This window comes from Macadamia integrifolia, chromosome 13 (assembly GCF_013358625.1).
Source record: "Macadamia integrifolia cultivar HAES 741 chromosome 13, SCU_Mint_v3, whole genome shotgun sequence".
Lineage (NCBI taxonomy): Eukaryota > Viridiplantae > Streptophyta > Magnoliopsida > Proteales > Proteaceae > Macadamia > Macadamia integrifolia.
Genome location: NC_056569.1, coordinates 27,372,031 through 27,398,244, shown reverse-complemented (window position 1 = coordinate 27,398,244; position 26,214 = coordinate 27,372,031). Strand labels below are relative to the sequence as shown.

Below are 26,214 nucleotides of genomic sequence, written 5' to 3'. Positions count from 1 at the left end.
CCCCCCCCCCCCCGTTTTAAAAAAAGAATGGTAAATTACACATGAGGTACCCTCAACGTTTGGTGTTCATTTTAACTGGTTATTTTGTAAACTTTTTTATTTTTCCAATTTTACCCTTATAGTTGGGTGTGTTTAACTGGTTATTTTGTAAACTTTTTTATTTTTCCAATTTTACCCTTATAGTTGGGTGTGTTTGGATACTTGCATCTATCTGGCCTTTCTCTCTCTCTCCTCCCCTACCCCAAAATTCCTGCAACCCCCTCCCTCAACACTCTCTGCCCTCACTCCACTCTTGCCATAACCTAGGTCATTGAAATAAACACTATATAAAATAGTCCAAATTAGTCTAGAACAACAGTACCTTTTGGTAAAATTAGGGAAAATTGGTGAAGAAGCAATCAAAATGCAAGTATAAGTAATGAACCAGATTAATCTAATACCTGAAACCGTTGGGGGGGAGGGAATGAGGAACAATATGATTCATATTTAATCCTTCTTGCTCCTTTTTTCACAATAGTAAGCCACATTAGATCAAACACTTCCTTCAAAACATGAGTGGAAGATGTACTGACTTAATTGATCCGAGCCCATCTCCGCCCTCCTGCGATCTCTGCTCTCTGCTACCCACCTCTGCTAATGTAGTTAGGATAGATAAACTACCAAGCCTTCAACTGCATGATTTTTTTTAATCAGAAGAACAACCAGGGATAGCCCAACAACAGCACAATAGACCAGAATAGAAGGACTAGATTGGATAAACCAGTAGGCTATCGATGTCAGTGGTTAGGTATTCTCAGATCTGATCAGTAGGTGACCAAATAGAGACTATCCAGGATTGGAATAAGCTTCACATAACCCATCAGACATATAATAAATGACAGGAGATTGCTGAAGTCAGAAAAGGTCAAGAAATCTCTTACCGATTTCAGGTACAAACTGCAGAAATCACTAGAAGACAAAAACTGGGAGATTCTTAATATCTCTCAAAACCTTAGGCAGAACAGACTACCCTTTGGGTCGAGTTTCCCTCTGGGTATGACCTAAATTCGATCCAAAATTCAGCCAAAACTGATGGCTGGTTAGGTCTGGGTAGGTTCTGAAAATTGCTCACAGAATCTGTAATTTTCTGGGCAGAACTGAGAGGAAAACTGAATTTAATACCTGTAAGAACTTGAGCATATCAGTAGCACTTTGTGTAGTTGAGAGAAAAAGAAGATGAGCCTATTGGGCTTCACACCGCAGAGAGTCAACTGGATCAAACAGCAGTTCCATCAACCTTGATCAAACACAAGATAACTTTTCATGGAGAAGACAATAGCAGCAACCATTAATTTTTTTTATCAAAACCGTTCTGAGCTTTAGGAGCCTCCTCTTCTTTATTTATAATGTTGATGGTGGAGGGAATTACAAAATAGAAGGTACCCTAAAGGAAACCTTAATTTAATCTTATAATACAATATTTAACTAAAAACAGAAATTAGAAACTAGCTGAAATTAGAAATTAACTATTAATGACTTGACTTCTAAGAAAACAAATATAACTTAAATCAAAACCAACTAAAAAGGAAACTGTTGAAAAAGGAAATAAAATAGTAATCCCATATGCAACATCAAAGCCTCTCTTTTAGGCTCATAAAAGTGGCCTATCACACACAATACACATGCGATCAAAGGCCCAACATGTATGACACCCAAACCTATGCTTATTCCTAATAAAACAAGCCTAGTTTGATGAAGAATCTGAATTAACTTTCCCTATCTTGAAAAAATTTGTCCTCGAATTTAGCGGTGATGAGGGGGAAACAGCATGTGAATAGTAGCTTTGACCATTCCCAAAAAAAATTATGGTTGCTTATATACTTTCAGAATGTAGTATTCAAGGCGTGGGGCTCTCTTCAAATAACCATAATGGCATAACAAATTCTATATGCTTGACCTCTAAATTAATATCAACTGTGAATGTAGTGTGCATAGAGTCGTCAACGTTGGTATCCTTTTCATCAATGATTGAAGGAACAAGCTCTTCCTTTTCATCATGAATCTCATAGAATTGTTGTGGAGTGCTCTGAACCACTACCTCATCGTCCACGGCTTCAATATTGTCTATTCTATTCTCTTTAGTGGAGTCTTCTTCCATGGTTTCAGTGACCAAGACATTACTTGTAACATAAATACCACAAGACCCATCATTATATGCATTGACCTAATCAAAGATATTAAGATCCCCATCCTCAAGCGGATACAGATATAGATCAAAGTCTACCTTATCATGTGCCTTTTTAATTTTAGCAACAACATTTGTTCTTTGGCGATGTGGACAAGTCTTCGCATAGTGTCCAACCTCTTGGCAGTGATAACATTGCACTTTATTGCCACTAGTTATAGGTGTCTTCCCTTTGTTAGAATATGGAGGAAATGTGGCATGTGTAGGAGTTGTAGTAATAGACTTAGGTGCTGGAAATTTTTCTCATGCTCTCCAGCTTGAAAACCAAGCCTTTTACCATCTAGTTCTATTAATTCCTCTGCGTGAAGAGCTTTGTCAATGCAATCACTCATTGTGTACACATCAGTAACACCAATACCCCTATTAATTTCATTCCACAACCTCAGTCAAAACCGAGAAAGTAATTGCTTTTTATTCTCCTTAATGCCAGTACGAAAATAGAGTGCATCAAATTTGTTCATGTACTCTGCAACGATCATATTTTCCTGACGAAGAGAGTTCATCTGATCCTATATGTGAGCTTTGAAATTTCGTGACAAGTATTTGTTAGCCAATTCTTACTTCATCTCTTTCTATGTAGTAGGTTCTCTACCACATTCTTTAAGTTTGTGCACATGGGTTCTCAACCAATCACAAACAGCCTCAATTAGTTTAGCAAGAGTTAATTTGGTCTTCCGTTCCTCAGATAGGTCATAGTAATCAAATAATCATCCAATGCTGATATCCAATCATAAAACACTTGTGGGTCATGTCTACCACCATACCCCTTGAGGTCAACATTGACCTTCTGTGAGTCCCGAGTGCCTATGGTATGCAGTACATTCATTGTCAAAATAACTCCTCATGTGGTCTTCAAAAGTTAGTGGTTCATGAAGACTAGTACCCATGGACCGATCCAAACCCATCTGGGTATCCAGACAGAGTTGAACTGGATCTAATGCGGATCTTTGGCTAGTAGGATCTTTTAGGATCTTATTTCTATTCTCATTCAATTTTTTATTTTTTGATAGCTTAAGTAAGAGATAGCTACTAGGATTTAGTTTCCAATTAAATTGAGTTTCCAAATTAGAGTAGGTTTCCTTTAATGTTGATTTTCTTTTACTATTTAAATGCTTGTAATCATTCAATTAGAGGACAGATTGAAAAATAGAAGAATGAGTTGAATTTAGTGTTTAAATGCTTGAGGGCTATGTGCCATCCTCCCCCCTTCTTGTGTGAATCTTCTCTCCTTGCCCTGCTACTTTTGCCATCTTGTTCTAAATTTCCATTTATTTACTTTTTGCCATTCACCCTTTGCTTTAAGTTTTCTCTTGCCATAATGGGTCCATGGTGATTCGGAATAGGAAACCTTACCTTTTATTGGATATCCGTTAACAAATGCAATTGATACGAGAGAAGCTCGATGAGATTCAACGACACTACTCGATGAGATTCAACGACACTACATGGACATTAACACCCAAGCACACTCTACCTTCAATTACGTGATCTCAGCCATGAGTAACAAGTAGAAGTGCTAGAAGATGAGTCACCAATGGTGGAAGAAGATGAGATGGCAACATCGGAAGTTGAAAATTAACTTGTGGAAAAATTAAAATCGGTTGATCTCTTCAGTGAACCGATTGGTTTTATTTTTTCAAGTCACTATTTCACCAATGAACTTTGCGTCATGGATTTCATAGCATTTGATTGTGGTTTTGATGGTGACTTTATATATGCAAGGATGGATGTTGATTGATTGGTATTAATTCTCCTGTTCTACGAAACTCATGGAAGAGTTTTTCTCAATTCTGAGGGAATCGATGCAGACTCGTACCTAGGGACCGATCCAAACCCATCTGGGTATCCAGACAGAGTTGAACCGGATCCAATATGGGTCTTTAGCTAGTAGGATCTTTTAGGATTTTATTTCTATTCTCATGCAATCTCTTATTTTTTTGGTAGCTTAAATAGGAGATAGCTACTAGGATTTATTTTTCAATTAATTTGAGTTTCCAAATTAGAGTAGGTTTACTTTTAATGTTGGTTTTCTTTTACTAATTAAATGCTTGTAATCGTTCAATTAGAGGACATATTGAAGAATGAGTTGAATTTAGTGTTTGAGTGCTTGAGGGCAGTGTGCCATTCTCCCCCCCCTTCTTGTGTGAATCTTCTCTCCCTCCCTTGTAACTTTGAGTTCATCAGGGATTCTTCTCTATCCCTACCGGCCCTCCATCAATGGTACTACAGGGATCCTTTGTGGCCCTCTCAAATTAGGGTTAGATCTCTTGTAAGCAATTTGGGTAGTAGAATGCATAGGAGCATCATGCTCGGGTGGTACATGAGTACCATGAGTAGGCTGTTGGGTTGGGTTTCCACGGCTAGCAGCCTTGCATCAAAAGCCTTTTGTCCTGCTGTTGCCAATAACATCTCTATCATGGAAGCCAACATCTCAGCAGTAGAGTTGTTCTCTACCATACTCTGATACTACTTAATGTAGACTAGGATAGATAAACTACTAAGCCTTCAACTGCAGAATTTTTTTTTAAACAGAAGAACAACAAAAGATAGCTCAACAACAACACTATAGATCAGAATAGGAGGAGGAGCAGATTGGATAAACCAGTAAGCTATCGAAATCAGTGGTTAGGTATTCTCAGACCAGATCAGTAGGTGACAAAATAGAGACTATTCAGGACAAGAATAAGCTTCACATAACCCATCAGACATATAATAAATCACAGGAGATTGAAGTTAGAAATGGTAAGAAAAACTCCTACCGATTTTAGGTATAGAATGCATAAATCACTAGAAGACAAAAATTAGGAGACTTTTAATATCTCTCAAACCCCTGGACAGAACAGACTCCCCTTTAGGTCGAGTTTCCCTCTAGGTAGGACCTAACTTTGATCCAAAATTCAGCCAAAACTGATGGCTGGTTAGGTCTGGGCAGGTTCTGAAAATTGCTCACAGAATCTACAATTTTCTAGCAGAACTGAGAGAAAAATTGAATTTAATACTTGTAGAACTTAAGCAGATCAGTAGCACTTTGTGTTTTTGAGAGAAGAAGAACATAAGCTAAGGAAGAGGACCTCTGGGTCTTCACATAGCAGATAGTCAATTGGATCAAACACCAGTTCCATCATCCTTGATCAAGCATAAGACAACTTTTCATAGAGATGACAATAACAGCAGCCTTTAATTTGTTTATCAAAATCATTCCTAGCTTTAGGAGCCTCCTATTTTTTATTTATAATGTTGATGGGAGAGGGAATTACAAATTAGAAGGTTCTCCTAATACAATACTTACTAAAAACAGAAATTAGAAACTAACTATAAATGACTTGACTCAACTAATAACTTGACTCCTAAGGAAACAAATATAATTTGAATCAAACCCAACTAAAAAGGAAACTAATGAAAAGGGAAATAAAATAGTATTCTCGTATGCAACCTTAAAGCCCCTCTTTTAGGCCCATAAAAGTGGCCTATTACACTCAAACACATGGGATCAAAGGCCCAACCCTAGGCTTATTCCAAATAAAACAAGCCTAGTTTGATGAAGAATCTGCATCATCCTCCCTCTACAGTCGGCCCCCACCCCCTTCCCACATTCAAGAATTACTCTTCCTCCTTGCCATTTACTACCCATCTTCGTGCTTCCACATTGTTTATTTTTCGTCTTTCCTATCTTACGAATCCCATTTTTTTCTCTAACCTTCTATTGCTCTTAAAGCGTGGACTATAATCAGATCAATTGTTTGCTCTTCACTTCTTGTCAATAATTGAATTGAATTACTTTTGTTGAGATGCATGAAGCTTGTTTTAAAGTTTTGATTCCTTATTTCTGGTTTTATATTCCGTATGCTGGGCAAAATCTTATATCTGAGGGTTTTTTTTTTTTTTTTTTTTTTTGGGACAGTGAGAGAGAAGGTTGGATTCATTAGTGGCTTGTTATATTGAGTAGAGATATTGGATTTGATTTTGTGTTATTCTCTTAAGCATGCGTGGTGGTAGGTTGTGAGCTGAGTAGAAGAAGGCAGGTTAGGTGGGCAGTAAGTGGCAGAGCTGGATAGCACAAGGTGGGGGAAGTGGGTAGCAAGTCGTGTAGCTGAGATGAGGGCCATGGAGAGGTGAGGGTGCAGTGGATGGGGGGAAGGGCCAGGGAGAGGGTGGCATAGGGGAGAAGGAGAGTACAGGGAAGGGAGTTTTAGGAGATATGGGGAGAGGAGATGCGGGAGAGAGCAAAGGGCGAGGAAGGGAAGAAAATTAGGCATAGAGGGAGAGAGAGGGAGCCACATGGGAGGGATGCGGGAGGGCGGAGGCAAATGGTTGGTGTGGAGAAGCCAAGGCAGGGCCAAGGAGGAGGAGATTTGTAGAGTGAAGGAAGGGAGAGAGAGGGCAAAGATAGACGAGAGTAATTTGGCTCAAGACCAATTAAAAGGAACCTGAAATGTCACTTTTTAAGCATGAGGCACCTTAAGCGCCCTTTTCTCAAAACATTGGGTACCTCAAATGTAATTTACCTAAAAAAAAAGAGATGGTCTGATGGAAAAGGCATTCCTTTAATTTTTTTCTCACTATCTTTTTGAGTTAGGATATAGGGATGTGAAAAGAACAAGGAGATGAGAGTTGGAGAAGAAGAAGAGAAAGGAGAGAAGATGGAATGGTTGAATCGTGTGTTGAGAGTAATTCCTCTCTAACACAAATATATTGCTTCACTAATATATTACAAGTAATTACACACCCCTCCCTAGGGAGGTAAAAGGGAAAAATAAAATAACATGACTAGTTCCCAAACCACCCTTAGAGCAGCATAACTAATATCTCTAACACTCTTGCTCAAGCTGGAGATTAAATATCATACATTCCTAGCTTGGATAGTAGAATACTAAACTGATGATGAAGACGCCGCTTTGTGAAAATATCAGCCAGCTGATCTCCAGTCCTCACAAAAAGTGTACATATATAACTAGAGTCAAATCTTCTCTTTAGTAAAGTGTCTATCCCCCTCCATGCGTTTTATTCTGTCATGTTGCACAGGATTGTGGGCTATACTTATAATAACATTGTTGTTACAATAAAGCCTCATGGGTGCCTCAATATCAAGTCCCAACTCTTGGACCAACCTTCTTTATCAGAGGAGCTCACACACTCCGTGAGCCATAGCTCTAAACTCTGCCTCTTTGCACTAGATCGAGCCACCATAGGTTATTTTTTGCTCCTCCATGTGATTAGATTTCCACCTACAAATGTACAATAGCCTGATGTATACCTCTTGTCAGAAACTAAGCCAGCATAATCTGCATCAGTGAAGCCTTCTATCCTTATGTGGTTATGCTTGGCATAAAGTAACCCTTTCCCTGGAGAGGACTTCAAGTACTGGAGATGCGGTAAACAACATCCAAGTGTCCACTCTTGGGAGCATGCATAAACTGACTCACCATACCCACTACATAAGGAATAACCATTTTTCAAAATGGGGCCTGTCTAAATCTTTCAAACCAAGCCTTTGGAGATTGTTTATGACCATACAGAGCCTTCTTGAGAAGACACACCTTTCCTACAGCTGAAGGGAACTTAAAGCCGGGAGGAGTTTGCATATATACCTCCTCTTCTAAGTACCATGTTATGGAATTATGTTTAGCCACAGGAGCAAATGTTTCCTGATAGTCAATCCGTTACACTTGGTTGTATTCTCTAGCCACTAGCCTTGCCTTGTACCTCTCAATAGTAACATCTGACCAGTACTTGATTGTGTAGACCCACCTACATCCAACTGGAGTTCTCCCCCTTGGAAGGTCAATCGATTTCCAGGTACAATTTTTCTCGAAGCCATCATTTCCTCAAGTCATGACTTGCTTCCACTTAGAGTCAGACATAGCTTCAGAAATATTATTGGTAAAAGAACTAGAGAGAGTATTACTAAAGGCTCATAGCTTCAAAAATATTCTTACTAAAAGAACTAGAGAGAGAGAGAGTAATAGTAAAGGCAACACCTGTTGGAGAGAGAGAGAGAGAGAGAGAGAGAGAGTAATAGTAAAGGCAACACCTGTTGGAGAGAGAGAGAAAGAGAGTCATAGGAAACAAACTGCGCTATAAGATTAGTATAAACTTTCTTTCCATTCCTAGTAGCAATAGAAAGATCTAACTTAAATGAGGAAGAAGGGATATTACATGACTGAGGAGGGTGGATCTCAGGATTTGGATTCAAAGAGGATTCTTGGCAGGTCTTCTTGCTCCTCCTTGTGTACACACTATCCACCTCTTCATTACCAGAACGTGAACCACCTTTTGAGTGATCACCAACATCAATAATATCCATCTCTTTGTGTTTCCCAATGTCAAGCATTAAAGGGGAGATAGGTAAGGGGAAAGAAAAGAGATTTCATCAGTAGTATTTTCACTCTCATTATTCTTCCCCTAAAAAAGGATGCTGATAGGGTGCAAAAAAAGGTGGAAGAAGATTGTACATGTAACCTTTGGTAGTGGAAGAATAGCTAAGAAAGATACATTTGAGAGTCTTGGGGTCCAATTTAGTCCAAGAAGATTTATTAATATGGACATAACAGATACACCTAAATACTTTATGTTGAAGAGAGAAAGAAGAAGACTGAGGAGACAAGGTGTCCAAGGGAGTTTCGGAGCCAATAATTTTTGTTGGCATACGGTTGATAAAAGTAGCAGTAAGGAGAGTATCAGACCAAAACGTTTTAGAAACATGCATGCCAAAAGAGAAGACTCCTACTAACTTCTATCAAATGACAGTTTTTCCTCTCAGCTACCCCATATTGTTGGGGAGTGTCAACAAGCCAGTTGATGGATAATGCCATTATTTGTAAAAAAAAAAAAATCCTAAAGACCACCATACAGATACTCCTCCCTTTGTCAGAAAGAACAATTTTAATCTGGGCGTCAAACTGGGTACATATCATATGATAAAATTTTTTAAAGGCATTATACACTTCACTCTTATGCTTCATCAAAACAATCCAAGTAACAGGAAATATCATCAACAAATGAAACAAAGAAGCGAAAACCAAGTAAAGAGGCAATAGTAGAAGGCTCCCAAATATCAAAATGCACAATGTGAAAAGGACCATTAGATCTATTACCATGATAAAGATAAGAAGAACCACAATGTTTGGCAAAAATACATGGTTCACAATGAAAGACATGAGAATTAGGAAAAGAAGTAAATGAATGAGGTAATTGTTTCCTCATAATAACAATGGAGGGATGTCCTAAACGTTGGTGCCACAACATCATAGAATCCACAGAATTGCTATCAATACGTCCACACACATTAGACTGAGTTGTAGCCAAAAAAGGTGATTGAAATTCAAGTAAATATAGCCCTTTCTCCTCACGCCCACTGCCAATAATCTGCTTTGTCACCAAATCTTGAAAGAGATAATGAGAAGAAAAAAAGGTGACACAATAGTTTAAAGATTTTGTTAAGTGACTCATAGATAAGAGATTAGTGGTAAGGTTAGGAACATGAAGAATAGAATCAAGTGAAATGGAAGAAGTAACGGGAATGCTACCCTTACTAGAAATGGGGGGAAGGGAGCCATCAGCAACCCTGACCTTATTTCTACCAGAACAAATAGAGTATGTATCATAATAATGGGACGTACCAGTCATATGATCCATAGCACCAGAATCAATAACCCAAGACGGAGCTGTGGAAGGAGCAGATAAATAAACCTACAAGGCTGAAGCTGAGGAATCTGGCACTATAAGTGAAGAAGGTGATGATTCCCCCAGTTATGACATGACCCTGCAGAAAGTTGCAATATCCTCCCCAGTAAGGGAACTGTGCTTTGCTTGTATGCTAGAAGTAGACCCCATAGTATCAATCTTAGCCTGAACACTGTGGGCTCTAGCTCCCCCTAAACATCCACCACAAGCATCACTAGATCCACCACGCATGCCAAGGGGACAACCATAAAGAACCAGCATCTCTCTTTGATGTGCCCAGATTTCCCACAATAATCACATCATCTGTCATCTCCACGAGGTGGCCCTTAACCTTAGCGACCACCACGCCAATGTCTCTATGAGCTGACAGCTCAAAATAGGGAGCATGTTTCATAACCACCCGCCTAGCCTCCTCACTTTACAGATAGCTACATTCTTCATCAAGGGATGGAAGAGGAGGTCGGCTCAAGATTTGTATCCGGATTAGCTCATACTCGGGATTCAAACCACCAAGCAAGATAAGACCAGATTCATTTTCAAATGTTCGGTAAACCTTAGCTTCATCTTCAAGATTAGATAGTTGGATGTCCCTATAGTGATCATGCTCTTCCCAGAGACTACTGACAATGTTGTAGTACTCAGAAATGGTCCTATACCCTTGCTTCATGGCAATGACCTTTTAGAGCTGTTGATAAACCTTAGTCGTGTCACCTATAGGGTCAAAAGTTTTGGTAACACTGTCCCAAATGTCTTTTACAGTCTCTTTTCTTATAAACCTTCTTCCAGTCTCAGGTTTCTTAGAGAATATGAGCTATACCATAACAGTAGAGTTTTCAGTCTCCTATTTTAGATATGATGGGTCACTTGGGTTAGGAGCTTTAATGGTACTTGTAACATACCCGAGCTTTCCCCTACTCCGTTAGGAAAGCTTCACAGAATGAGTCCAATCCAAATAATTGGTGTTGTCCAACTTCACAATAGAAATTTGAATGTTTGGGTTATCAAAAGCCACAGGAGTAGGATGAGTAGCACTACTTGATGCACTGGCTGAAACATCTCCAACGATGGTCCAAGTCCACTATCTTTAGACATATTGTAGAGAAGGGGTCACACACAAAATGGGGAGTACACACTCTACCCAAATTTTCTTTCCCAGAGCCAGAAAAAAATTTTCAGCAAGCAAACCAAGCATATACTTGAAAGAAATTCACACCATCCACTTGTTCTAAGGTGTAAAATCATAACATATGAGCTCAGTGGTCCTAAAAATCATACCTTACAAACACATAGCACTCAGAAGCATCACATGCCAAATTTCAGAGACAAAAAGGCAAAAAAAAAAAAAAAAGGGTTGGTGGTACCCTACTTCCAAAGGAGAAGTGAGTTGTGCAGCCACAACTCAAGGAAGCTTGAAGCAAGACTAAGGGGGTGATAATACACCCGTGGGTGACTCATATGGACCTGGCTTCAGCTCCAAAGCTGACCAGATGAGAGAGAAAGAGAAAAAGTGAACCAGAGCTGGCGGTGAGCTTACCTAGGTCTAGTTTTTCTTATTGCATCCTTCAAGTGTCTCTTTCTTCAAAGGGAAACTTCCCTTGGTGTCTCCATGGTCTCTTTGCCTATCTCAAGATTTCTTCAATCTTCTCACATAGAAGTCTATTTCCTTGGAACCCCTTTGTAACGTAGGGTTCCAAAGAGAAGAGAAGGAGGGAAGGAACTTGTAGCTCAACTCTCAAACCAGCCGTGCTTCTCTGATACCAAGTTAGATTATAAGGATGGGAAGAGAACAAGGAGATGAGAGGTGGAGAAGAAGAAGAGGAGGAGGAGGAGGAAGAGGAAGAAGGAGGAGGGAATATGGAATGGTGGAATCGTGTGTTGAGAGTAATTCCTCTCTAACTCAAATATATTGCTTCACTAATATATTACAAGTAATTACACACACCTCCCTCTGGAGGTAAAAGGGAAAAATAAAATATAACATGACTAGTTCCCAAACTACCCTTAGAGCAACATAACTAATATCTCTAACATTGTGACCCTTCTTTCTTGCAACAGAATGACTGCGACGTGTGAAAGCCGTTGCCCGGTAGACCGCGTAGTAGTTTGATTCTTTCCCAACAATCTTTGATATCGTGTGAGTGTCCAGTTATGCTTCGGATGCTTCGTCATAGAATAGATTGACCTAGTTCCCGTTCTTTTCTCGTGCACTCACTTTGTATCTTCTACACAGAAGGAAAGACGGGTTAGGAAGAAAGCAACCCTAGCTTCTGTCTGGCCTATCATTCTGTTGGCATCTCGCATTCACTTCAACTTTCTTCTTTGAGGATCCTTCTGAAATACCATATTCTCGTTTTGTGCAGCTGCTTGTTGCCCTTGCTCTCACATTCGAGTGTTGCCTAGGGGACTGGTCCTTGGCTTCTAGAGAGAAGTTTGAGAAAGCCCTAGAGCCCTCCTCTCTGAAGCAAAAGACTGCTTCTTCTTTTTTTTTCCAGTCGAATAGGCTCCCAAAAGCCTCATCAACGTAGCTTAAAGGCCACTCTATTGCGCTCTACTGTCTTCTTTTAATTGATGGGGATTCTTTTTATGTCAAAACTTTCAGTGATAAAACATTGGCAATTTTTTGTCATATTTAGTCAAAATATTTGCCGGATAATTATAATATTTTGATCATCTGCTTTTGACATGGACGATTTTATTTTAGAATCTAAGTGTGGATGCATAAATTCTACTTTAATTTCTATTCTGTTATGGAGATGATTGCATTTTTCTGATGAATTAAGAGGTAATAGTTTAATGATATATCAAGGCTGCTCCTGGTGTGGTCATTTTTTTATGTTCTTACAGCCTACTTATGGGTTAAAATCTATGGTAGGTGCCAATGCTGTTGGAGGTGTGAGAGAACTTGCAGGTTTTTGTGGTATAATAGGCTTATGACCATCTCATGGGGCTGTTTCTCATGTCGGAACTATTTCTGTTGCCCCAGGGCTTAACACTGTCAGTACGTATGGGTAGGATTTTTTTAAACTGGAATTGATATGGAGACATGTCTGCTATTTCATTATCTTGATTCCTGAATATCATCGTCAACTTTAAAACTGAACACACTTTCTGTCTGTTAAAGAGTGTAAAAATTGCTTAATTATTAATTATTTAATTCCACATGAAACAGAGTGCAATGGTTTGTCGAAACGTTTACACTCTTCTATCTGGTAAGTAGATAAAGTGCATTTGAAAATTTATCACATCTGATATGCTCATACTTAAAATAAAAAAAAACAATGTCAAATGGATTAGAAGCTCTGCCAATTATGAATTATTTTACACAGGCTGTCGTCAAGCTGAGCCCTCAATTATCAAGGTTTTGTCTCCATGATACCTCCTTACTCCATGATACAGGATGGGGAAGATGAGGTATGGTGTTGACGTTTATATAATTATTATTTTGGTAGACAATATATTTAACAGGCCAATCTGAATAAAAAATAAGCCCTAGTTTCTATTGATTACGTCATTACACCAATGATATATGTGATAGGCTGAGCCAACACCAAGCTGAAGTTATACTTTGTTCAGGCTCAGCTCAGACTGGTTTTAGTTAAATGAGCTGGCTCAACGCTAGGGCTTTTCCAAAATCATGTAATACTTGTTTATCCCCTTCGTGCTAGAAATTTACACACTTCTCCCTGCTGTCTCTTTGTCAATTCGCTCTATTTTTTTTTTTTTTTTAATACGTTCTCTATGTTATCTCTCAGCCGATTCCATGATCATGTATTTATTTGTTCATAAATAAATGTCTATGGAAATGTTAGGCGGTTCTGAGTTGTAAGATTCCGTCTCATTTTTATTTCTGATCCATTGCTTGTTGATGGAGTAGGTTGACCTATTCTGTGAATACATATTTTACATGGATGCTGCTCTAATTTCATATCTGGAATCCCTTATTTAATCCATGTATTGTCCTTCCTCTGATATTTATGATTCCTTGGATGTGAAACTTATTAAGGACCATATTGTCTTGTGCCGTATCGGTCATGCACTGCTACAATTTCCATATGCAGATCAACGTATCCCCATGAATATTATAATAACTAATATTTGTTTTCAAAACTAGTGAAGATTCCTGTGGACTGGGTTACTTTAAGTGGCGATTAAATCCACAGAGAAGCTATTTGGAAGTTTGTTCTTAGTCTGTTTGTCTTTTACCTTCTTTCCTTTGATCCTTTTATCTCTGTGCTTTCTCATTACATTGTCTAATTGCTGCGTCCATCTTCTAAACTGCTATTTCAGGACAAGTTTTGAAACATGCAGACCTTTGGGACTATTTGAATGCTAAATTCCACGCTTGAACAATTTCGTAATAAAAGAAAGGGAGAACTGGAAATTTCTTCCATAATATCACTCTCAAATGCTATGCAGTTACTTCAAAGTTCATTTCCCCCTCCTCCCCCCCATATTGAAAATTAGGTTTGGTAAGTTTTGGAAGTTTTGTAGATATTTTTCAAATCATATTAGATAAATTAAAAGTGACTATGATAAAATATTACCAAGTTATTAGGTTATTAAAGAGATGGAAAAACTATTTCTACAACTTAATGAATAAAATACAATACAATTAATATTGTCGTAGAAAGTCGTAATAACCATCAAAAGACTACAAATCTTAGATACATACGCCTATCTGAAATAAAGGATGAGTTAAAGAAGTTGAAAATAGGTAAACAATAGGTTCAAATGGTATCAAGGGGCTTGGAGATGCATGAATTGGTTCCATTGTTGAAGAAAAAATTGCTTCTTTCCAATTTGCTCGGAGCACACTTTGTTCATTAGAGAAATTGAAGAGAAAAACTCCATTTTCCAGGACAATAGATGCCATCGAGTCATGGGTATGCCATTGATTGTAGAGAGAGTATTTGACTATGGGGTAGGGAGGCCGACTACCAAGGAAGTGCCCCACAGGGAAAAATCTCCATTTAGAGATTTCAGAATCATGGAAGCTTGCTGGATAGAGCTCGATCGTCTTCTCACTAAGGAGGGAGGGTGGAATGAAGTGGAGAGCATGGCGGTTCTTAGCAGAAGGAGCCAAAGGGTTAAAAAGAGAGGTCCAAGGTTTGGGATCGGTAGGAGAGGGGGGTTGGGAGCAGGAAAGGATTGGGGTGGACTCACAAGATAGAATCAAATTGTTATTGCCAAAATTTAGACCCTATATCATATCATTTTGGCGATACAATTATAATACCCTGTTTCAAATGTGCCTAGTTGAAGTTTTTACCGGGCTTGCACAATATTTGCTTTTTTTTCCCTTTTGTTCTAAGGAAATAAGGAAAACCCATATTTTGGCCTATTTTAGCCACTCATCTCGACACTGCTGGAATATGGTGTTGGGGTTGCCACATCATTCTAACGACATCGTTTGCTGCATATTAGTGAAGATTTGGCCACATTCAAACAGTTCACGGTATGAATTTCTCTCTAAAAATGATATTTTGCAAAAAATATGATAAATACCCGAAAGTTGGTAATGCGATTTTTATATTTCAAACTTCAGAGCCTGATCTACGGCTCATGGTGTCATATTTCTATTTCTATTTTATTTTTCTGGTTTCATAAATACAACAAAAATCTGAAAAAAAAAAAAAAAAAAAAAAAAGAAAAAAGAAAAAGAGGGTTAATATCAACTGGATGGGGCTCAAGATACACAACAAGGTTCAATGCATATTAGCCAACCAAGGGTGCAAATCTAAACCACCACTTTGTGTGACTTTTCTTATAATATGAAGGCTTACATAAGTTGATATAAGCTAAAATAAGGTTTCATGAAGTATCGGAACCCAATATGGCCATTGCCCTCTGCCCCAAAAAAAAAAAAAAATGCCCAACAAAACTCTAGCAGAAATTGCACATTTTGGCAGAAATGAGGGGAAGATGATGCAGCATTGAAGACCTACGCGAGGAGGGAGAATAGGCTCCAGCAGCCTATCGAGTAGGGCTGGGCAACAACCTATCGTTTTTGTTATTTGGGGGGTTATATTTGTTTTGGTTTATTTTCTGGTTCGGTTCATTTTTTGAACTAGTTGGGTCAATTTAAGAACAGCTTCTTAAGTTTTAAGTTATTAGTAGCTAGATTCTTTTAATTGTCTCTATTCAGTTTTTTTAAGAAACTTATGTTTAGAGAAGAATCAATTGGGAGGTTTCCTATTGTGAAACCTTCCAATCCTAGGTGTATTCTCTCCCCCCCCCCCCTACCGGCGGCGCCATTATCACTATAAATGAAGCATGGCCATAAGCTCCACGATATTGAAGAATTAAACTGCTGCTACTACCACTACAATGCTGAGAAAATTACTGTGGGTTTGATCACATTTGGTGGAATTGGTGTCTGATGCAACTGACCCTCTGCAGTGTGAAGCCGGAGGGGTTCTTCTCCTTTAAATCTCCTCCTTATCCTACTGTAATTCAAGTTATCTTAGGCTTCAAACAACATTATGGATCTCCAGGTAATTGATCAATCTGTTACTCTTCAATTTCTGCCCAGAAATCTCTCTATTTCTTCCCTTCCAATCCACCCCATGTAGGATAACTGAACCATCAGAATTGGTCCTATTTTGGATCGAAGGTTCCCCTCACCCAGAGAGAAACTTGACCCTGGTTTCCCCCTGTTCTGACCATCTCGTTTTGAGTTATTAGAAATCATCTATTTTTTGTCTTGTAGTGGGTTGTCAGATCTAGAGCACAGTCGATTAAGGTAACCTGTGTCCTCTTGTTTCTTATGATGCTTGCCAATGTTTTATGATACGTTATAATCCTATTTCAGTACCTGATTTTGCCCTTCACATCTGATTTATATATTGATCACAGAAACCTAGTTCCGGGAATCAGTAGCTTTGATCTTCAGATCTGATTTGTCTTTTAGTCGGATCTTTTTGTGCTGGTGTACTTCCTTGATTGTTGGTGGTTCTTTGATAGCATCTGCAGCATTGGGATCAGGTTGACTTGTCAATTGTAGCTCTACATTACTGGAGCCCATGTAGTCAACCCCATATAATTGATATTTTCCTGACTTGTTGGACTGTGCTTGTTTCCTTTTTACTTTCATTTCTCCTATTTTCTTTTGACCTCAGATTTCCATATTTTGTTTTGCACGGACCCATATAGTTGACCCCATTAAGTTGGGATAATTCTAAGTCTTGTTATTGTTGTTGTTTAGAGAAGACTTCCTTCGGAAACATCTCCTCTAGAGTGTCTATCTATAAAGACAAGCTTGAGAGCATTCAGTTTGGACTCCAATCTGACTTGTACAATCCCTTTCTTGTGGCTGAAGAAACCTCGATTGCTTCTGAGCTCTTATCCCTCCTTGTCCAAGAAGAAAGATTTCTTTGCGAAAAATCTAGGATTTAATGGCTTTAGGCTAGGACTAATGCTAAACTCCATCCCGTTGCTCACTTCCAGAGATGGCTCCATTACGCGTTCTCCTTTTGATATCAAAGGCAAAGCTGTGGACTACTTCTCCACTCTTTTCCCCCCTCCCACCCCCCTCCTCTTGAACCTCTCCCTCCAAACCTTATCATCAAAATCATTCCTAATCATCTCTTGCCCAACCTCCAAACCATTCCCTCCAACGATGAAATCTTAGCTGCCATCCTCTCCTACACTATCATCAAAGACGTTAGACCAGATGGTTTTAACATGGGCTTCTTCTCTTCCTTTTGGGATATCATCAGACCCGAACTCATCTCTACCATCTGTAGCTTCTTCCAAATCCTTCCCAGACCAAAGGAATCAACCAAACAATCCTTTGCCTTATTCCCAAAAAGGACGGAGCCTTCTCTATGTCTGATTTTCAACCTATCTACCTCTACGACCTTCTTTACAAGTCATAGCCAAAATTCTCGCCAACCATATTCATTCGATTGTTGACTCCCTGGTTAGTGCAAACCAATCTGCCTTCACTGTTGGGAGAAGCATTGTTGATAGCATAATGTTGTGCCACGAAATTGCCTAAGGTTTCGATAGAAAATCCCATTCCCCCTACTCAAAATAGACATCCACAAAGCTTTTGATTATATCAAATGGGACTTCATCTCTAAAATCCTGCTTCATATGTCTTTTCCTTCGATTTTTGTTCATTGGATTACTCCTATATCTCCTTCCCTCGCTTCTCTAACTATCATTGTGAATGGTAGCCCTGCGGGTTTCTTCCACTCCTTTATGGGCATTAGACAAGGATGCCCTTTATCCCCCTTTTTTTTCTCTCTTGCTTGAGGTTCTCTCCAGGTTCATCCAATCCAATACAGACAAACATCTCATATCCCCATCCCCAAATGTAAATATCTTTTACTCACCGACTTTGCTTTTGCTGACAATCTTATAATCTTCTGCTTTTCACTAGCTTCTCTCTTGGTCATCTCCCTGTCAAATGCATGGGCTTACCCTTTTATTACTGCATAGCTTTCTGCTCACTGTTGCACTCATATGCTTGACCTCATTAGGAAAAAGCTCTAGCTTTGGAAAGGCAAACTCCTTGGTTGCCTTGAGCTTGCTAGATCTGTTCTCCAATCCATGTATCTCTACTGGTCTAGCATCTTGGTTCTCCCTTCCTCTACAATCAAGGCCACAAAGTCCCTTTTTGTTGCTTCCTTTGGAAAGGAACAGACTGCTCTAAATTTCTCCATCCCACCAGCTTGGGTTTTATTTGTCTTCATAAATTTGAAGGAGGTTTGGGCTTTAAAAGAATTAAAGATGTCAACACCTTTGGCATGCTTAATCTTATCTGGAGGATTGTATATAAGCAATCTAGTATTTGGGTCTCTTAAGTCTATTCTTCTCTCCTCAAGATTGATTCCCTTTGGACAGCCTCTCTCTGCTCTGATGCCTCCTAGGTCTGGCGCAACATCCTCAGCACCAGATCCAAGGCCCTTGAGGCTATCCATTACTCCACAAGAAATGGTGCCAACACCTCCCTATGGCTTGATCCCTGGTCACCTGCAGAGGATTCTTCTCTCCATTGTTAGCCTCGGATCCATCTACTCCTCTGGATTATGCCGCTCTACCATGGTTGAAGCCTTCCTCGGAAGTGACACTAGGTCCCCCCCATCTCTCCTTCCCTTACTGACATCTGGTTTGCCTTTCCTCTTATCCCCTAGCCACCGAGGAAGGCAAGGCAAGATCTCCTAGATCCCATCTCCTGGATTATTTAGCTCTGCCTCTGCTTGGGATTTCATTCAATGCCAATGCCCCACTATTCTCTGTCGTAGCATCATTTGCTTTAAGGGACACATCACAGTTTCATTTCTTGGCGAGCCATCTCTAATTGCTTGCCAACCAAGTATTTTCTAATCCATTGGCACATCCAAGTCCCCTCCGCCTGCTGCCTCTACTGGAATGGTACTATAAATGTTGGCAATCTCTTCTTTTCCTGCCCTTTCTCCTCAATTTGGAAAAAATTCCTTAGCCATTGTTGCCCTCGAGAAGAAGAGGGCTCTCCCTTAGTAGAGAATGGATTTGGGTTGATATGACTTTTGCTAGTTCTTCCATCTATAACACCATTGGGAAGCTCACCTTTTATGCTGCAATCAACCACATCTAGATGGAGAGAAATCTTCATAAATGGATTTTCAACTCTCGCTCATTTGATAAGATTTGAAAAGCCATCTATTTTGATGTTTCTTCCAAGAGCCTCCCTCCCCCTCCGCCTGTTCAATGTTCCCTTAGTAATAGGCTCATTGTTGTCTCCTGGGGCCTCCCCCTTATGATTCTCTCCTCTCCCCCCAAGCTCCGCCTTGCCCTTTTGGTTTGATGCTTTTGTAGCCCTCTTGGCTTTGTTTTGCTCCCCCACCCATCCTGTCTTATCAGGCATTATTTGTAATACCCCGCTTCTTAAACCCGGTCTGATTTCGCGATTGAACCGGTTTAACCATGCAGGAACCGAGCCAGAGGAAATTAGAGTGGGTTCCTTATGGGCTATGATGGCACGGGTGACCTTAAACACCGGCTGGCCCGATAAGTCCGAGCCAGTGCCAGAAGAGACGGGAGTGCCCAAGCCGTGTACATGCACCTACCATAAGGCCATGTACGGATAAAGCAGGTATTATAGCCGTATTTTAAGATATATACGTATGCTACATCGTATGCCAGGGGTGGGGTTCGTGCCGAGGCCCGAACCCTGTCAAAATCCCAAGTTTTGGCCCTCAGGTGGGCGGACAGGTGGGTGCACCCACCCACCTGAGTGACCCATCCATGTGCACTATTCACTTAATTAGGAATTATATATATAGCTTTATGTTTTTTTCTTTCCTTCCATTTATGTCACCCGTACGTTGGTGAGGATAGTAAAGAGGAGAGAGAAAAGAAAGGGAAGAAGAAGGGAAGAGAAGGAAGAGGAAGAAGGGAAGGATTTCAGCGGCGCCGAAGCTTGATCTTCCCATTCCGGCGCCGGGAGAGTGATCTTCAACTCTAGATCTACGGTTAGAGGTAAGCAAAGTTGGGTTTTGTGAACATTCACCATACCCAAGCTTTAAACCCTTGATTCGAGTATGGTTTCTTGAGATCTTGTAAATCCCCTTTGAAATGACGAATCTAAGGTTTAATAGATGATTTATGTGTTGATCTTGAAGGATTTGAACAGATATTGACAAGGTGGAAGAAGCATGGTGGGTTTGAAGTGATTTGGAGGGTTTGAAGTCTTTCTTGGGCAAAGAAGGTAAGATGGTTTTCCATCACTTGAATCTAACCTAGATCTAGGTTAGAACCATCCTATAGGACCTTGAAGGTGTGAGGAATGGGTTGGGAAAAGCCCCATTTGAATCCCCAAAGAATGGAGAAAGTTGGGAAGAAACAGGGTGTTTCCCGCCAAGACTGGTGGGTGCAACCGGTGGGCCCCTACCCGCCTATGGGCACCCACCTGAGAAGGCAGGGGGGCCTTCGGGCACAACCGGCGAGCCCAACTGGTGGGCCAACCGGCGGGCCATCCTACCCGCCGGTCCTAGCAGGGGCCCCTGGCCCAATCGGCGGGTGGAACTGGCGGGCCCCTACCCGCCGGTCCCAACCGGTGGGTAGGACCAGTGGGCCAGACAGCCCACCTGTCTGACCCACCCGTGTGGCCCCGAGGGTGATCCTTATGTCCGATTGGACCCAAATCGGACGTGTGACCTTCTTTTGACATTCTAAACACGATTTTGTCATCGGATTTCATTAATTTTGATCCTAAAATGGTGAAGTACTAACCCCGCTCAATTATGTTAGGTTCACCAAATCCTACCCGATTCGCACCGGATCTCACCCATACCGAACGGGAATCCTTGTACACTACAAGTAAGTGGGGAGAGGACGTTTGGCCTTGTTTCAAGGCATTGTTTGGCATTCATTTAATTATATCTAGTCTAGTCATGCCATCATGAATATGCTATGTAGATTATTCATTCCACACATTGATGTGCATATGTGCTATGTTTACTTTCCAAATGCCAATTGAATGAGATGTTTATATGTTGAATGAGGACATCATTGTGTATGTTGCATTGATAGACTAGATGCCGTAGTCGGCTTGGAGACGAGTGCATTGTTGGCCCGTGGAATGGGACACGGAGGCACTATGCAATCGTACTATTGTCATATAGGAGCATGCGGTATTAGGATTTTCACCATCCCATGCTACGACCCTTCCCAACAGGGGTTAAGGTGTTGGGTTATCATTTGGGGGGAAGCAGTGGTCGCGGTCGTCGGGTCACTGTGGCGGTTAGACATAGCGCCCGACGGGTCATGTAGGACAGTCGGCAACCCCGGTGGTACATTCAAGAGAGCCAATCATACTGTTTTTAAATTATTGGAGTTAGCACCTTTATTTTCAGTCATTTACATTTCTGTTGAGAGCCGATCGATGGCATTGTCTTTACTTTTTCGAGTACTCACGGTGGGCCTTCTCCGATAGCCCTATGGGAGTATCGCGGGAGGGAGTTCGCGGCTCGTACCCGGAGTATACGCGCACTGTGGTTGTAGTAGCACTAAAACTAAGGACTTAGTAATGTTGCTTAGGTGGATGTGATTTAAAATGTATAGCATGGCATGTAGTGCATATGATGTGTTGTAACGTGTGGACTGTTGTCTGGTCCAACTTACCACTTACTGAGCTAGTGAGCTCATCCCACGTATACGCCCCTTTTTAGATGATTTTGCAGGTCATACATCTGAGGAGCACGGGGTGGGTCCCACAGTCGAGTTTCCTGAAGAGGACTGGTGGACCCCTGAGGAGTTAGAGCACGGCACCGACTGCTCGTGCGAGAGTTGTGCTGCGGGACAGCAGTTCTGAGGCCATGCTGAGCTCCACTTCTAAGGCTGAGCTGAGCTCTAGCCTTGATACCGAGCCGAGCTGTGTACTCTGATTGTTTTTGTGGATTTCCTTACGTACTTGATAATTGAATTTATTCTTTTGTGTAAATATCATGCCTTCGGGCCCAAATGTATATAATTATTGTATCACTACCCGGGTATCAAGTATTATGGGATTATTCACAGGTAAAACTTAGTCTTCCGCTGATCTGATGAGTTTATATTAATTATGTGTATGCTGTGGTGGAATACAGTATCTGATGATCCTGGCAGGTTTGGGTTAACCGGTGTTAACTCGATCACTGGCTATCCGTGCTGATCAGAAAGCGTAGAATCAATCGATTCAATCAATTCCAATTCGAGTTTTAATAGTTTAACTGAAAATGCAACAAAATTGTGATCAAATTAATTAAATAGGATAATCAATCCCTAACCAAATCAAATTGCTTTCTTCTAGAAATTGTGACTCGTTTAGTCAAGATGAATTTGACTTCGTTGACCCCAATCAATTGCGTAATCCAATGACCCAATCATCTAGAACATTTGAAAGAAAGACTTATAAATAGGTAGGCTCCCATGAGACAAAGATTAATCACATATGGTCCCATAAAAATAATGTACTCAGCCAGTAGTTTTAGTCGAAGAGAAAAAGATCCTTATAAAAGTCTATCTTGACATATCTGTTGAGGCGGCTTTGGCCCACAATTGGAGTATTGCTCTGGGAAGACTTGGGTAAAGGGGCCAATGGGGTCTCTATGAAAACTTCCCACACATCCAATCTTCATCTGGAAAGACTAAATATGCCTATATTTGTCTCATGAGATGACTCCATTGCCAATGAATATTAAAGAAATTGATTAACTTAGAATCTTTCTTTCTTCTTATACTTCTTATGTCACATACATTCTAGATACATTGTATGACTGATTCTGATTGGTCTTGATTATGGGAGGGGGAAAAAGATGCATAAATTAGATCAGATCAACAACAAAAACATCAATTTCACATAAAATAACACTCTAATAACAAAATATGTCTAATATTTACTAAAACGTATGTCATGAACTTTTCTGAAGCTAACGGCTCAACCAATGGAGGGGGTATTAGGGAAGTTTCCAAGGGGAGGTGGAGAGAGATAAGCACGATTTGGGTATACCGCTAGTATACCCAGCATTTCCCATATATTATATCAATATATATTTACTTGGCTGGGTTAGCCCAAGACCTTAACCTTAGCCCTGCCTTGCCCCACGTTGCTCGACTCAAGGTCAGGGTATCTCAACCCAAGCCTTGTTCGAATTCAAGGTAGGCCACGATAGGTTCAAACTAATAAGGCCAAACTTACACCCCTAACCCAAGTTATGCATTTCTTTCCTCATTTTTCTTAAGATCATTTTAGGTTTATCTTTATTTTTTTTTTTAATTTAAATCAAATCACTCTTTTATACTGGAACATCCAAAAATCTTCGTTAAATGTAATCATTCAACCTCAAAAGATTTTCTTGTAGCTCAAAATATAATTACAATTGTTTTCAAATTAAACAGGTTGTTTTCTCTACGAATTCTATTGACTCGTTTAGTCAAAATAGGATTGACTTGCTAGTAAGAACGTTGAAGTCAAGTCAGCAATTCAAAAACCCCGATTCATGAAACATTGATAGAAAAGAAAGACTTACTGGCAGGCTCACATGAGGCCAAGATTAATTATGGTCCCAAAAATATGTACTCAGCCAGTAGTTTTAGCGGATTTTAAAAAGATCCTAATAAAAGTCTTAGTCTCCATGACAATTTGACATATTGTCGAGGTGAGGTTGGCATAAAGTTGGAGTATTTACATCTTTTGGGGACTTGGCAAAGAGGCCAATGGGGTCGGTATCAAACTTTCCATGAGGAGGGGGAAAGGAAGGGCGATTATTCTTTACAGTTAGTGCAGTGGTGCGGTGAGTATCAGATGATTGAGAGCATTCGGGCATGTGTCTCGAGGTCTTCTCGATCATCCGATACTCACTGCACTACCGCACTCACTACAGAGAATGTCCTTGCGGGAAATCAGAGTTTTAAATCAGGTATCAGACGATCCGGGTCAACCCATATCCATTTGGATTCATTAATTTTATTTCTATTTTTCACGAAGAATAGCTATTTTTTACGATCCTCTGATTCAATATCAATACCCAATTCAGGATCAATCAAGTATCAGTATCACACCAAGGATTTTTTTTGGTAAATTATCACACCAAGAATTGACGAGCCTGAAAAGCCAAAGGTTTGGGTACATTATGTATGTGGTCTTCTTATTTTATGCATAGATAGAAACTGAGTGTGTTACGACCAACAGAAAATAGCACACGGTGAAGCTCGTTGTTACTATCTCATTGAGTAACCAACTCATCGATATAACCAAAGATTTAAACTGATAATGTTGGTAATAGGTCAACCCAGAAGCCTGATCAGATGATTCAAACGTGAGGCCTCTTGCACTCATATCATATCATAAATCCTATACATTAAACCATAGCATTGTAGGATTATTAATAGTTATAACAAAGATGGCCACTTAATTACCATCTCTGGTCCTTCATTATGGTGCCCCATCTTTAACATCATTCTTGCAAATGTATTGCCATTTTACAGGTCTTTTCATTGCCAATACTCCAAATACTTCTAGAAAGCCAACATTCATAGTAGCTGAATCTATCAAATTCTAATCCACTTAAATGTACTTCTTCTTTTTTCTTAATTCATTAAATATTGGAGACTTGGAAGAGTCAAAGTTATAGTTGGATCATTCTGACAAGATCCTTGAAGAAATTAATAGAATCAACGAATAGTATTCCTTAATTGCAAGAGAAAAAGTCCCTTGATTTGATTTGTAAGCATTCTAGGTCTATTACACCAGAAAAAAAAATGGTATTCTAAGATATAATTCATTTTTCAAATCTCTCTACAAGGTTTACATTAAATAAACATTTGATTTGAATCTCCACCTTCTACATGTCTATTAGTAAAGAAAGCATATCAAACAAAAGACAGAACCAGGTGGAAAATAGACAAGAGTTTATTAATAGAATCAAGACCGCGGTCTCTTTTGGGCATCCTAGCTAATGTCAAGGTGCACAAACGTTGGGGACTCCTTCCATTGAGAAGAAATTCTAGAAACATACGCTTCTATTGCAAGCGAATCCACCTCTATTTTAATCTCTTAATAATACGTAATCCTCCATGATATTGAAAAAGGATGGTTAAACTTTAGAGAGAATGATGGACACGAAATCGGAATCATTTGTCCTCTCATACTCCCTTCTTGACATGTGGGCCCGTGTATGAAAACTATTTGACACCCTCCATGCTCTCATTGGCTTAGCATGGAGACTTTATGTGTCCATCCCCAACCTAAATTGCGTAACAAGTTTACATCCCATGAAAGGTGACTTACAAAAAGGGTCTTCTTAGATGGCTGTTGGAAGCAAGGTCTAAAACTTAGAATCAAGTATGGGATCTGTCCCCATCCATTAATTCTTATATGAATTGTTGTCTTATAAAAAATCAAAACTTGGTAAACGAAGAATATAGTTTAGATGAGATCCACTTTGATCAATTTTTAAGGCGATTCTATAACCCAAACACAAAAGAATGGGAAAAAAATCGTCTGCAATTTCGATCTCGTATAATTTCGTGCAATACCACTTTCAGGCGGTGACACGTGTATTGATACCAATACAATGGTGCAGATCTGATTTAAATGTCTCTTCACTGATTTAATGTTTTATTAGTTGTACCAGATCTGGACCATTGTATTGGAATCAATACACGTGTCACCGTCTGAATATGATATTGTACGGAATTATACAAGATCAGAATTACAGACGATTTCAACCCAAACGAATGATGAAATGATCACCTCACTCTCATGAAATACAAAATCCCAAGCTTGGTGATGTTTTTACACACACTATGATTGACCCTTGCAAAAGAGCCAAGCTTGA

The 26,214-nt window shown here is 39.8% G+C and overlaps 1 long non-coding RNA gene across 1 annotated transcript in view; it reads left to right on the top strand.

Moving 5' to 3' along the window:
* The window catches only part of LOC122058904, a 13,860-nt gene extending 792 nt beyond the window's left edge, over positions 1–13,068 (top strand). The window contains exon 2 of the long non-coding RNA XR_006133979.1: positions 12,780–13,068. This is a non-coding gene — a long non-coding RNA (uncharacterized LOC122058904). The remainder of the gene's footprint in view (positions 1–12,779) is intronic.
* The last annotated feature ends 13,146 nt before the right edge of the window (positions 13,069–26,214 follow it).